The 13,146-nt window shown below is 41.0% G+C and overlaps 1 protein-coding gene and 1 pseudogene across 3 annotated transcripts in view; one reads left to right on the top strand and one right to left on the bottom strand.

Annotated features, from left to right (window-relative positions):
- Positions 1-13,146, top strand: part of KCTD1 (potassium channel tetramerization domain containing 1) — a 170,552-nt gene that overhangs the window by 102,496 nt on the left and 54,910 nt on the right. The gene's annotated exons all lie outside the window — the stretch shown is intronic.
- Positions 5,576-5,694, bottom strand: LOC118610273 (annotated as a pseudogene).

Here is a 13,146-nt window from a genome sequence, read left to right as displayed (position 1 = left end):
CAACGTACAGTTAAGAAAAGGATGTAAACCTACCAGTCTGTTTTTCCTTCTAGGTAATTTTTTTTTTTAACTGGTCTATTCTTGGTTTTTGTTCTCCTTTGGGCTTTTATTCTTTGTTTTCACTTCCAGAAGGTGTAGAGAGAACAGAGAAGAGAAGGATTGTGATCTGAGAGATATGGTAGACAGAGGGAAGTGCTTGAGTGAAAAAGCTCAGAGACAGAAAAAACCAAAGAACATTCCAGAATATTCCAGAACAGAAAGGAAGTCTGTGGGCTTTTTGTGCATAGAGAGTGATGGGGAAGTGGTGAGAGAGAAAGCTGAAGGAAGGGTTTGATAAGGGCCTGTGGTGTCTAGGCCATGTTAAAAGGTTTCAAACTTCATCTTATAGTCTGGACAGTTTTGGAAGACTTTTAGCGGAGAAGGACAGAATGCAACTTGTTTTTTTTAAAAGAAGTTTTCTTCAGTTAAGATGGGGACCATAGATTGATCGCAAAGAAAGTAGAGCAAAGGTGGAAGTTATAGTTGGTAGTAATGGGAGAAGTAGAAGATGGTTCCAGGATATTTGGGGAGTAGAATCCATAGGACATGGATATCGGTGTTGGGGGGACAGAAGGTGTTCGGGCAGTGGACAAAGCAAATGCTACTGCTGCTTATTGAAACAGGGCCCGTGGGAGGAGAACTGGAGAAATGTGGCAAGTTCTGCTTTAAAGATGTTGAATTTGGAACTTCACCAGTTTGTAGATGCTAATCAAAGCTACTCAGGGTGGATTATTTTGTTTAGAATGAAATTGTAGTGGGAGACCAGGTCTCCCAAGAAACTTGCATAGAGCCACAACAAGGGCCAGAGGGGAAGTAGGGCACTCGTGTGGTATAGTGTACTAGGAGCCAAGGGAGTGGTTGATTGTGTTAATGTAGCTGAGACTTCAGGTCAGATGCGGCCTCACTGTATGTCCTCTGGCTTCTCTACAGGGAAGCCTTAAGTCATTTTGCCAGGCAGTTTTGTGGGGGTGATGGGCAGTGGATAGAAGTCATATTGGTGTGAGTGAGTTGAAGGAGCAATGAGTGCTGAGGAAGGAGAATAGCCATCAGAAAGGGAGTGGCCGCTTTCACGTTTGACTGTCCCAGAGAGGGAGCCGGAAAACAGGAGCTTGAGGTAGGTGGGGGACAGAGAAGTGGCTGGGGGGGATTTTGTGTATTTTTAAGATGGGGAAGACCTGGGCATGTTTACATGCTGGTGGGGGGGGAGTCAATAGATGATAAGAAGGACAGGTGGAGTGACTGGCTTTGGTTGTTTTATTACTATTTTATTTACTTTTCTAAAACTACAGAAGGTAAAGACTGACTTCTCTGAATCATCCCCATTTACCAGGAGAATGTGAACATTCTTTGTATTTGGAAAGAGTCAGTGATAAGGCAGAGAATCAAGTTCAAGGTAGCAGCCCATTTTAAGGAAAGAAAAGCTAGATAAAATAGGAACACTGTCAGAAAATGTTTCTCAGAACAGGAAGAGAACCGATGAGTTGCTTTCTGTGCCACGAACATGCTAGAGCTTGAGTTTCTTGGAATTCCGATAGGCTCTTGTTAGGATCACTTTAACTGTTTTAAGCATTGTACATATGTGCAGGGAGAGGATTTCTAGACTTCCCTCTGAACTGGGCCTGAGTGAGGTAGATGCCCATAAGGGAAAAAGATAGGTTTCTGTATGCTGGTCTTTTCTGGGGAAAAAAATTATTGTGACTTGCAATAAGTATAATTAAAAAAATTTTTTTTTTCTTAATAAATTTTATTTTTTTGGAGCACTTTTAGGTTCACAGCAAAATTGAGTGGAAAATTCAGAGAGTGCCCATATGTTCCCTGTCCCCAAATAGGTATACCCTCCCCCTACTATCAGCATTCTTATGATAGAGGTATATTGTTACAATGAATGAACCTACATTGATACCTCCTTAGCACCCAAAGTCCATTGTGTACATTAGGGTTCATTCTTGGTGGTATACATTCCATGGATTTTGACAAAAGTACAATGATATGCATCTACCATTGTAGTATCATTCAGAGTAGTTTCACGAACCTAATATTCCTCTCTGCTCCCTCTATTCATCTCTCCCTTCTATTTGTTATTTGTAGTAATACTCTTCTATGTAACATAAAAGTTGTTTTTCAGTCTCTCCTTTTCCGAAGATCTTGATAGAACCTTCATAATAGAACCTTTGTTTTGGTTTGAGTACTTTTGTACCCTAAAAAAAAGTCAGTCACTGACCGCTGACCTGGAATAATGACTTTATAACATTTTTAAAAACTCTTTGCAGTGAACATTTCACCAGAAGCTTTTTTCCCCCCTACCTTTTAGGTGACGGAGGAAAAAGCAGAGAGACTCTCTCTTGACCTTGGCCTCCAGCTGAGGACGTGTTCTGGGTCTCTCCTGTATATTGCAGAGTAGGTTTTTGTTACTAAAGAGCCAAAGAGAAAAAAAACACTGTATCTTCTCACAGGTACTGACAACAGTGTTCATGGCAGGGACCTTAATAAAGAAAAAGGTAGATTGGCGATGAAAGGGTTAAAGTACTAGGGTTTAGGGCCCTGCTATTTACTCATTGCTACTTCTTGCAGAAAATATGTCCCTTTAAAGCTTGGAGAAACTGATTAACTATAAATTCTGAGGTTTGAAAGTTGCTGGGAAATGTGCAAGGCGAACTATACCGAAATAGCAGTTCTTCAGGGCAGCCCCCTTTCCCCACCCCCATTAAACTCCTTTGTCCACATAGTGTTCTCATGACTGAGGCTTCACCCAGCTCTGCGCCAGCATCCCTCTGGAGGCCTTGGAGGAGACAGGAGAGACACAGGAGTTGCTTCTCCAACGTCACTGGGCACCACTGTCATGACTTTTGCTCCTTCTCATTTTGCCAGTATTTGTGTGTACCTAAAATAGGCTTTCTGTTGTCTATTTTAGACTCATCCCGAGATAGTAGTCAGGGAATCACAGGTTTGATGTGCTGGTTATGTTTTCCAATACTAACTAAAACTCACTTCTTATAACTATTTAGAAACAAGAAAATAGTCATTTGCATAACCTCCGGAATAACCCTGCGTCTCTGCTGTTTGGGAATGCCCGTCCAGACCACAGGTGACCCGAAGGAACCCCTAGGTGACCCGAAGGTCATGAACTGAGGCTAGGAGGTTCCTCGTGTGTAAGAGACGCTCTCCTTCCTCCAGGTGCTAGAAATGTCAAGGAAGGGCTACTTCCTTGCTGGTCTCTTCTCTCATTCAACTCACAGTTTTGTGCATCCTTAGGTGGTTGTTTTTCATCCAGAAGAGAATACTGTTAATGATTGGCCTTTTCCCTCCAGGACTATAAGCTGAAGGCCCCCGCCCTGAGGAACAGGGTTTAGAGATATCGAAATAATTTCAACATCTCTCAACTACTGTTTAATAAATACCTACTACAGGTGCTATAGTAGGTGTGTGTAGGCTCTGGAAATAGCAGCGATCCACCACACCAGCTAGGGCCCTGCCCTCTCGGAACTTCTTTTCTAGGAGGTGTGAGATGGACAAAAACAGGTAACAGTGAGAAAACATGGTATAGTAGTAAGTGTTCTACAGAAAATGGAAGCGAGGGGACGTGACAGGTGGTCATGGGAGAGTCGGGCTGCTGGGATGGGGCCTTGGGGAAAGGAATCTCAGAGGCATAAAGGGACCCGCCCTGGGCAGAACATTCTAAACAGAGCAAACAGCTTATGCAAAAATTTTAGAAAGTCTTTGGGAAATACCGAGTTAGTTCAGTCTAACTCTGGGATGAAAAGAAGGGAATGAGGTGGAATAGTCTGTTGGACATCACTGGAGGTGATGGGGAGTTACGAGAACTGGCTTACACAGCAATTGTGTCACAGAAGTCAGCCCGCAAATAAGCAGATTGTGAAGCGGATCAGAGCACGTGTGCCGTTGCGTTTTCGTGTGAGGCCTGAGGCAGGTTACATAATCTAAACACAGTCGACTTGTGAGGTAGCCATACTAGTAGCCCTGCCTCATGAGTGTGGGGCAGGGGGGTATCTGCACCACCTTTAGCACCAGGCCTGGCACACTGAAGCGCACAGTGAAGGTTAGCTGCCAGTCCCTTCCTCTTAACCTGGAAGGCCTTCTGGAAAGCCCTCCCTGGTAGAGAGTTGCACGTGAGAAATAAGCCAAGATTGTGAAAGTTGGTGTTTGGATAATAATGTTCTTTGCCAGACTCATCAAAGGAAGGTTCTGGACACTGTTGGCTGGGATTGGCTGAGTTTTCTAGGAGAGACTTTTTTTTAGAGAAATGAACTCTTGATATTCAGCATTCTTTCCAGAGAACCTTTTGGGTGGAGTTCATCCAGGCAGTACATATAAACAGTGAGATCAAGGCATTTTGTTAGAGAAGGAATAAAAGTTGTTGCTCTACCAAATAACTCCAGAAGAGCACATGTGTTTTTGTACTTGTAGGTTTTTTTAAAATATAAAAAATGTTTTATAATTTAACACAGTACATGTTAACATTTAACACAAATAATCTTACCGCCTACTTCTGACCCCCAGCTCCTCATTTTCCTCCCTAGAGACAACCACTTGTACATTTTCTTAGGAATTCTTATGGATTCAGATATTTAACATGCATATTCAAATGTATTACATGTATCCCATATGGTTTTTGAAAGGTAGAGCTTTCTTAAAAGTGTGTGTGTATGGCAACTGCTCAAACATTTGGAAAGGCTAGGACAATATAGGAAGAAGGTGGAATCATGTCATGGGGATATTGATTCCTGAGCATGTGTGGACTTGGGGGCTCATAAATAATACAAATGATTACCAAGGGAAAAATAAAAATCATATGTACAGTTAAATGGAGCTAATTCTATCTGTAGAGACAGAATGTTTTAGAAATACAACAGGACTTAGAATATTCTCATTTTTTATACTCCAGGGGAATCTTTGTTGTCTTTTTTTTTTTTCTCTTATCAAAGCCTGAAAACAACAAGGGAAGCCTGTGGGCACCTTCTGCATGGCACCCTCAGCAGGCAAATGTGGATGAGTAAGGGTGGATGTGGTCCTAGACGTTTTCCCCAGTGACAAGCAGCCCCACTGCTGGACAGCAGGCAGTTGGCACAGGTGAGGTCCAGCATCCCAATCCAGTTGTCAGGGTGAGTGCTCACCTCAAAGCAGGCTCCTAGGTGCACCTCCTAAATAGGGCAGCAGCAAGACACCCAGGGTGGGGGGCCAGGCAGTAAGGGGCCTCAGGGCTTTTGCATTAGAAGCCACAGAGGTAACAGTTGAGAAGTTCCTGAGTTAACACATCCCTAACCCAGACCCTTGTGTCCAGTGCCATTCCTGAAGCCCTCCAATTGTGTTTGGCTGAGATGTTCCTGGACTGCAGGGTCCAGACTATTCTCTGCCTCTGCTTGGAGCCACACGGGTCTTAGCTGGGTTTCCTAGTGAGGGTGCTCAGACCCCAGATGGCACCAGCCAGAGCTCAATCACCTAAACCTTAATCTTGGTTCCACAAATTGTGTTTTCCAATTTGTTGGAAGCTTTTCTTTTCTTTATTATTATTTTCTAAAGCCTACAGCACCTAGTATTTCTAGGTGGTCTCCCATCCAAGTACTAACCAGGCCTGACCCTGCTTAGTTTTCAAGATCAGACAAGATCGGGCACGTTCAGGGTGGCATGGCCGTAGACAAGGAAGCTTTTCTTACATGAGCAAATAAGAGTAAGTAGTTCGTTAAGGGAGGCTCCGCAACACTTTTTCTAAACACAAAAACTGTTAAATATTAAAATTTTCACAAAACCACACAAGGCTTACCGTGGGTTTATAGTTTTTTAGATTTCAATATGTATGTTACCTAATTTCTCTTGCAACAACCTTTTGAAATAGTATGCATCGATTATTATCCACATTTCATAGATGCAGAAATGGAGTCTTGTAATAGTCAATTCCCATGGTAAGTTCAAAGAGAAAGTAAGTCATTGTGCACAGTTGACTTTTCCCAAAGTAAATGAGGGGAACACTGGTCTTATAGTAATAAGCATCTATAAACATAGGGTTTCTGGGTCTGGTAAGTTTGGGGAACAATGCCATCATCTTGGGAACCCTGTATAAAAAAAACCTGTTTAACTCCGTTTCCTAAATTTTTTTTGATCGTTAGCTTGCCATCCTCCCCTTCTGGTAATATCTATCAGTACTCCTTATAATATTTTGGAAAACACAAGTCTGCAACATCACCAGGAAAAATATAATTTTTACTAACTTTAAAAAATATATCTTTATAAAAGTTTATTGGTAGTATTTAAAATAATTTTAGCTCTAATAACTTTATCTCTAATAATTTAGAAACTACAAAAGTTACCCACATGACTGTCAGCCACCAATACCTTAGAATTCATGGAGCAACATACGGGCACCATGGGAGATGCTTGAAATCTGCTGTAGAGCTCATCTTACTGGCTTTGTGACTTGGCCAAATTACTTAACCTCTTTCAGCCTCAGTTTATCTGGAAATGGTTTTATATTACTTCTTACTTTATGATTATCGCAGAGATTAAATGAGTTGACTCAAGTAAAGCACTTGCCACAGTGCCTGGTGCATAATAAGTGCTCAGAAAATCTAACCTTTATTATTCATGGGCTCTGAGCAGATTTGCTATTCAGCAGAGTCTGGTGGATTCTTGTCTCTGGGATACATGCCATCTAGATTTGATTACACTTGAGAAAATTACAGTTGGTTAAAGTGTCCAATCCTAATGTAACTGGGAAAAAAAATGCACCCTATTATATTAGTTTCTCAGGGTTGCCATAACAACATACCACAGACCAAGTAACACTGTCTTAACAGCTTAAACCACAGACGTTTATTGTCTCACAGCTATGGAGGATAGAAGTCAAGGTGTCGGCAGGGTTGGTTCCTTCTGAGAGCTGTGAGGCCTCTCTTCTAGCTTCTGGTGGTTTGCTGGCAATCTTTGGTGTTCTTTGGCTCGTAGTCACGTCACCCTGATCGCTGCCTTCACATTCATGTGTTCTCCCTGTGTGCTTGTCTGTGTCCAAATTTCCCCTCTTTATAAGGACACCAGTCATATCTGAATAGGGCCCACCATACTCCAGGATGACCTCATGTTAATCACATCTGCAAAGACCGTATTTCTGGGGGTTAGGACTTTAACATATGAATATTTGGGGGACACAATTCAACCCATATAGCAATTTAGTAGGTCAGTCCCAATAGGAGAATGCAAGAGATAAGAGATTTGGTTAAACATCCAATTGGGAAATTTTGTGCTTGCTTTTTTTTTTTTTTCCTTAGAACATTTTTTTCAATCACCTTTATGCAACAAAATGCATCCATTTTAAGTATACAGTTCAGTGAATTTTTACAAATGTATATACCTATGTAACCATCACCCCAATCAAGATATAGGTCATTTCCATCATTCTAAAAGTTTTCTGTCCCTCCCCAGTCAGCCCCCCCACCGTGTCCCAGCCCATACACAATCACTGGGCTTCTTCCTGCCACTGTAGATGAATTGTGGTTGTACCTTTTCTGGCATGTCACATAAATGAAATTGTAATTTTTTATACATATATATTCTTTGCTAGCTTTTATTTCTTTGTCTGCTTTTAAAGTGAACCATTAATCCACAGGAATCTTGTGAAGTTTTTAGTAATATAAACCCAGAATAGAATTCTATGCTATGAATTCTAGATGGAGCATAATTTTGATTAGATTGTTTAAAAAATATATTATTTCCTCACTATACCCGTGGTCCTATGTTAGACACCTAATACCCTCATTAATTCCTCAGATTAGCTTCGTATATTTTCCCCATGTTTAAAAGAGGCAGCTTTTAGGGCTTTTTTTTTTTTTTTTTTTTTTTGGTCTTTCATTATTGCTACCTGGAAAACAGACTTAATTGAAGAAAGTTGAATGTTTGCTAAGATTAGAGCTTCATAATATTGGAATATGCCTGTAATGGCATTTTTAGTGAAATGTCACAAGATCATAAAGGCTAAATGAGATCATGCATGTCAGGTGTCGAGTATAGTTAGTGATCCGCACACAATGAGAGAGCCTTCATAATGGCACTTATCTTTACTGTTATTAGTGGACTCGGTGGCTGCCAGAGCTGGAGCCCCTCTGCGAAAATCTAGGCCTGAGCTCTTCAGCCTTCAGTGACCTGGACAATCCACCCTCTTCCAGAGAGAGGAGGGCCTGGCAGAGGGTGGTGGTCCTGTCCTGCTCCCTAACCCCCTCCCTCAGCACGGCCTTTTTATGCTTTTCATCTGCTACTAAGTTGTAAGCTTTTCCTGAAAAGAAAAGATTCCACATGAACACATGTAGGCATTCCCTGGAGGAGGTCTTCCTTCTCATTCTATGACAGGATGAGGTGTAGTGACTTCAGGTACCCGGCATGTACAGGAGCACTCGAACCCAGCTCTTCAAATTTCTAGCCTTTAGGAGATTAAAACAGGGGAGATGCCAGTACAACATGGAGATATTCTAGTGTCATCCAGTTCAAAGCAGGGACTGTTCTTCCCCACCTCAGTATTTCCAGTGCCAGCGAGGCTGAAGTAAACGTTTATAGGCATATGTTGAAAGTTAATCATTTTACAACTTCTTATTTAGGACATATTAAACATTATAGAGCCAAACTAGGGAATTGGTGAGCACCATTTTTTAGCAGCTATTTTAGTTGGGGGGTCTTTTAGTTCCAATTTGTCATATTTTCCTCATTCCATACCCTTCATATCACTTTGGAAATATGTGTGAATGAAGGTCAACTAGCATGTGTTTTGACATCCACCTCAAACGAAATCTTCAGATTATCTTCATGTAAATCTTGAAGGGGTAGTAATTTCAGCATAAGTAGCAATTAAAAAGCAAAAATTGTGCTTAATAACCTCCACAGGGGTACCTGAGATCTTCTATTGTGGAGTCTTAACAAACACTATTCGTCATTAATAATTTGGGTGGGATATCATCTGACTTCCATTTAGTTTTACAAGGCTGCACAGAATTCCAGGTCTCTCTGGGGAGATGGCAGAGAGAAAAATCACTGGGCACATGCATGTGTTGAAATCATGCTCACCAGGTGCTTTTCAGCTGTGGGCCCTGAGCAGGCCTTTGAGTCTCCCTGAGCCTCAGTTTCCCTTTTTTGGGAAACAATCATGAACGAGCTCTTTTCCAGCCCTAAGTTCATTTGCTAGTTGTTATCAAAATGTTAATACGCAAATTCTGTTTTAGAGCTGCTAACTCCGATATGATCCTGTATTAACAGGATTAACATTAATTTAGTTAAGTGTATTGTTAGATTTGACATTGAGGACATATTCATGCTAATTAGAATAGGTACAGTGAATAGGCTCCTGCTAGAGCTGTCTCATTAAGACTGAATTGAATTGATTTTGATGCTTTCTTACAGATTTTTAAATTAAGAGTAACAAATGGCAATTGGCTTGGAGTGTATAGACTTTTCCCACCGTCCTTCTCCTCAATTATTTTTACATTTCAAGTATGCTAATTTCTTACCTCCTCCGATCACCTTCTTTATTATCATCTAACTAAATTACATTAGTGCAACTGAAGATAGCTTTAGAGAAGAAGTGGTAATCACTACTTAATTTAAGATTTTAATTTCCGTATACTAACTACATGAAACAGGATATCAAGTACATTATTAGCAGGTGAAACAATTCCAGTGATGGAATTTATTTTGAGTCTTAGTTAATATAAATGGTTGGTCACCTTTTCCAAATGGAGATAAACAGGCCAGAAAGTTAAGTACCATTGGTATTACCTTTATCTGATTACCTTTTTGTTTAGGATTTCTATTAGAAGGCCAGCGCCTTTTCAGGTGTAAAAATTTACGTCTTTTTGTTTCAACAAAACACTTTTCCATAAAATACTAGACTGACTTAGAAAAAAGTAGTTAATATTTTAGCACAGGGGTCCCCAACCCCCGGGCCAGGAACCGGTGCCGGTACAGGATGCATGGCAGGAAGTGAGCAGTGGATAGGAGGGTGAAGCTGCGTCTGTATTCGCGGCCACTCCCCTGCGCTAGCATCACCGCCTCGGCTCCACTTCAGGCCATCCAGCATTAGATTCTCATAGGAGCACCCGTCCCTGCTGCCAAAAAGGTTGGAGACCGCAGTTTTAGCCTCATTTGCGTACCAGGATCTCGTCTTTTGCATATTTGTCATACATGAGAACTACAGAAAAGAGGGACGTTCTGTATTTCTGAGGGCACTTGCAGTCACATGGGAATTCTCTAAGCAGTGACTAAGGCCATCATTGGAGTTAGGACTTTCTGAAGGTGTTTAAAAATACTACTTGTGAGATTTAACATAACTGTGAAAGTCTGGCAAATTCACTGTCTTCGTGAAGATAGACGTTGTACTTAAACAGACTTGAGAATAAAGGAAAAGCAGGAAAAAATGAATTTAGTGCTTATTATTCTCAGTGGTTAATATCAAAAATTCATTGACATGCATTATGTATATCAGGTAATACTTGTAAAGTTTTAGTTTCTGGGTACAGTTGTTCCTCAGAGGACCTCATCTGTGGATGCTCAAGTTCCTTATGTAAAATGGCATAGAACAATGCATATAATCGGCACTCAGCATCTGCGGATTCCCAGCCATGGATTGAAAATACGGTTTCCAGTCCACAGTTGGTTGAGTTCGTGGATGCGAAACCTGTGGATTGGAGGGGCAAACTGTATTTGTATCGTTCTGCCTGCTATGCGATATAAGATAAGCTGGGATTTCACAGCAAGTTCAGAACCACTGGAAAAAGGAAAATAATAAGAACGGTTGTATAAGTGACATTTGTATAAACTGGTATTTTGTATGTATCCATTAAAAATAATCATTAAATTCTTCAAAATAACAATTATCATTTGTAAAATCTTTAAAACCATCATTAAAAGTTAAAAATACTGGTTTCTTTTTAGTTTTTTTTCTATTGTAGGCACTAGGTAAATGCTTTTTATAACTTTCTACTTTTTTTTAACATGAATTTCTGATTTTTCACAATAATCATAAGAGGCATTATCATGCTCTTTAAGATGGAGACACTGAGGCACAGAGCAGTTAAGTCACACAGCAAGCACGCGGTAGCACTAGGATCGAAGGCCAACACTATGGCCCTGGAGCTCGTGATTCCAGCCCGCCTCTGTACACCATTGCTAATGTGTTAGTAATAGAGTTAATAAGGAGTAGCTCTCTGTTTAGAAGATTATACCATAAAATATTTTACTTCATTTAAAAACGTTATTACCTTTATTACAGAATAAACATCCACCTAAGCGATTCGTAACATTTCTCATAGTCTCTTGTTTAAATAATGTGCAGCTAATATTGCTATATTACGATACATGAAGTACTCTCTGCCCGTTTCAGCCCCAGGTTAGTTTTTGGTTTCCCCTTCTGCTCCTATTCCCTACAGTAACGTGGATCTAATACCTTATATGGTTATTGGAGAGACGAGAAGGAAGTCTATGTGAAGGAAGGTGAAACACAGGGCTGTGGTGCACCCACCTTTTCCATTCTCGTCTGGAATTTGATTAAATAATATGACAGTGTTTATCAGTGCCAGCTAAACGCCAGGCTCTGTGCCAGAGACTGGGGCTGCAGTGAACAAAAACACAGTTCCCGTCCTCACGGAGCCTGCAGTCTGATTGATTTCCAAAGGTGGTTCTGAGTACACTTCATTTGTGAAAACACTTCATTCTGGCTTGGGGCTTGGTGGAGTTTGACTCTCTGGCGTGACCAGCCCCTCCCCACCTGCCCCAATCTCTCCCTCAGCTACCGCCTCCTCAGTTTTTAAAACCTCAGCAATATCAACACTCCTAATACCCTGCTTCTCAGGGTGTGGACTGCAAACCCCAGAGGCTCCTCAGCGAGCCTGGCACTGCTTAGTTCCTCACAGCATGGGTGTTTTTACTGTGCAGTATGACAGTGTCAGGCTTCTGTCTTGGGAAGTATTAGGCATTTACTTTATTTCCACAAAATCCCTTTCACCTCACTAGAGTTTAATTTTTCCTTAATTGACATTTGTGCCTATTAATGCCATGGGACTGTGGGCTTTGATTTTTCTTTTTATTTTACGGGTGGAATGGGTCGGTAACAAATCAAATGGCATTTGAGGGCCACTGCCCTAAGGGAAAAATCACTGAGATCATTTACTGGAAAGAGATCAGAGCACTCAATTATAGAGCCTTATAGACTTGCTTTGTCACCATCAGTACTGTTTATTCATTTTCTACTGTGTGCAAAAATCTAAAAAGTATTTTATTAAGTACTGTGGGGGGCTGATCGGAAAAATAACTGAGTATTACTTACCCCCTGATTTCATTGTGATTGTATCTGTAGGCTTTCAATTGATGCCTATGACCTTTCATTCTACAGGCTAGAACCATTTATCTGTGAGCTCATTTATTGGCAAACTTTCCATCTGGGTAAAGGATCTCCATGGTTCTCTAAAAATTAGGTTTCAGCCCTGCGATCTTCAGAAGGAAGCATTACATAGAGGGAATCATTCGGATTTGTTATAAAGATTGCAGCAAATTGTGAGATCTGGAGAACCCTTTAAACCCTCCTCCATACCTCCCTCACAGCTACCCTTAGAGGGGCCAAGTAAGAACCTACTATGGGAAAAGAAGAGCTACTGGCAAGACAACAGGCATTTGAAACAGACTTCCTGAGTAGATAAGTAGACAGGTGGTTGGAAAGTAAGGAGTAAAACTAGCCAGATCCACCCCACACATTTTTCTTCTTGTCTCTCTTTTTGTCTCTTTTGTGTTTTCCTTTCTATCAATTTTTCTTCCTGTCTCCCTCCCACATCACTGGCCTCTTCTCACTTCCTGCCCCACTTCCGTTCCTTTTCATCTTCTCATTTCTTCTTGGCCTCTTTTCTTGGGCTGTTTTCTGTCCTTTTCCTGTTTCTCTAACACTGACTGCTTTTATCCTTAGACAAAATTTTGTTACCCACCTCATCCTGCCTCCCCCACCATTGTCATGGCATTATATACCATGTCTTGTGGTTAAATAACCATCTAATAAAATTAAGCTGGGGCTTTTAAGAATACCAAAGACTTTCTGCTGCGCATTTTGCTTCCTGGAGCGGAAATGCTCCAGTG

This window comes from Rousettus aegyptiacus, unplaced genomic scaffold (genome assembly GCF_014176215.1).
Source record: "Rousettus aegyptiacus isolate mRouAeg1 unplaced genomic scaffold, mRouAeg1.p scaffold_m13_p_12, whole genome shotgun sequence".
Lineage (NCBI taxonomy): Eukaryota > Metazoa > Chordata > Mammalia > Chiroptera > Pteropodidae > Rousettus > Rousettus aegyptiacus.
This window is presented reverse-complemented; position numbering and strand designations above follow the sequence as displayed.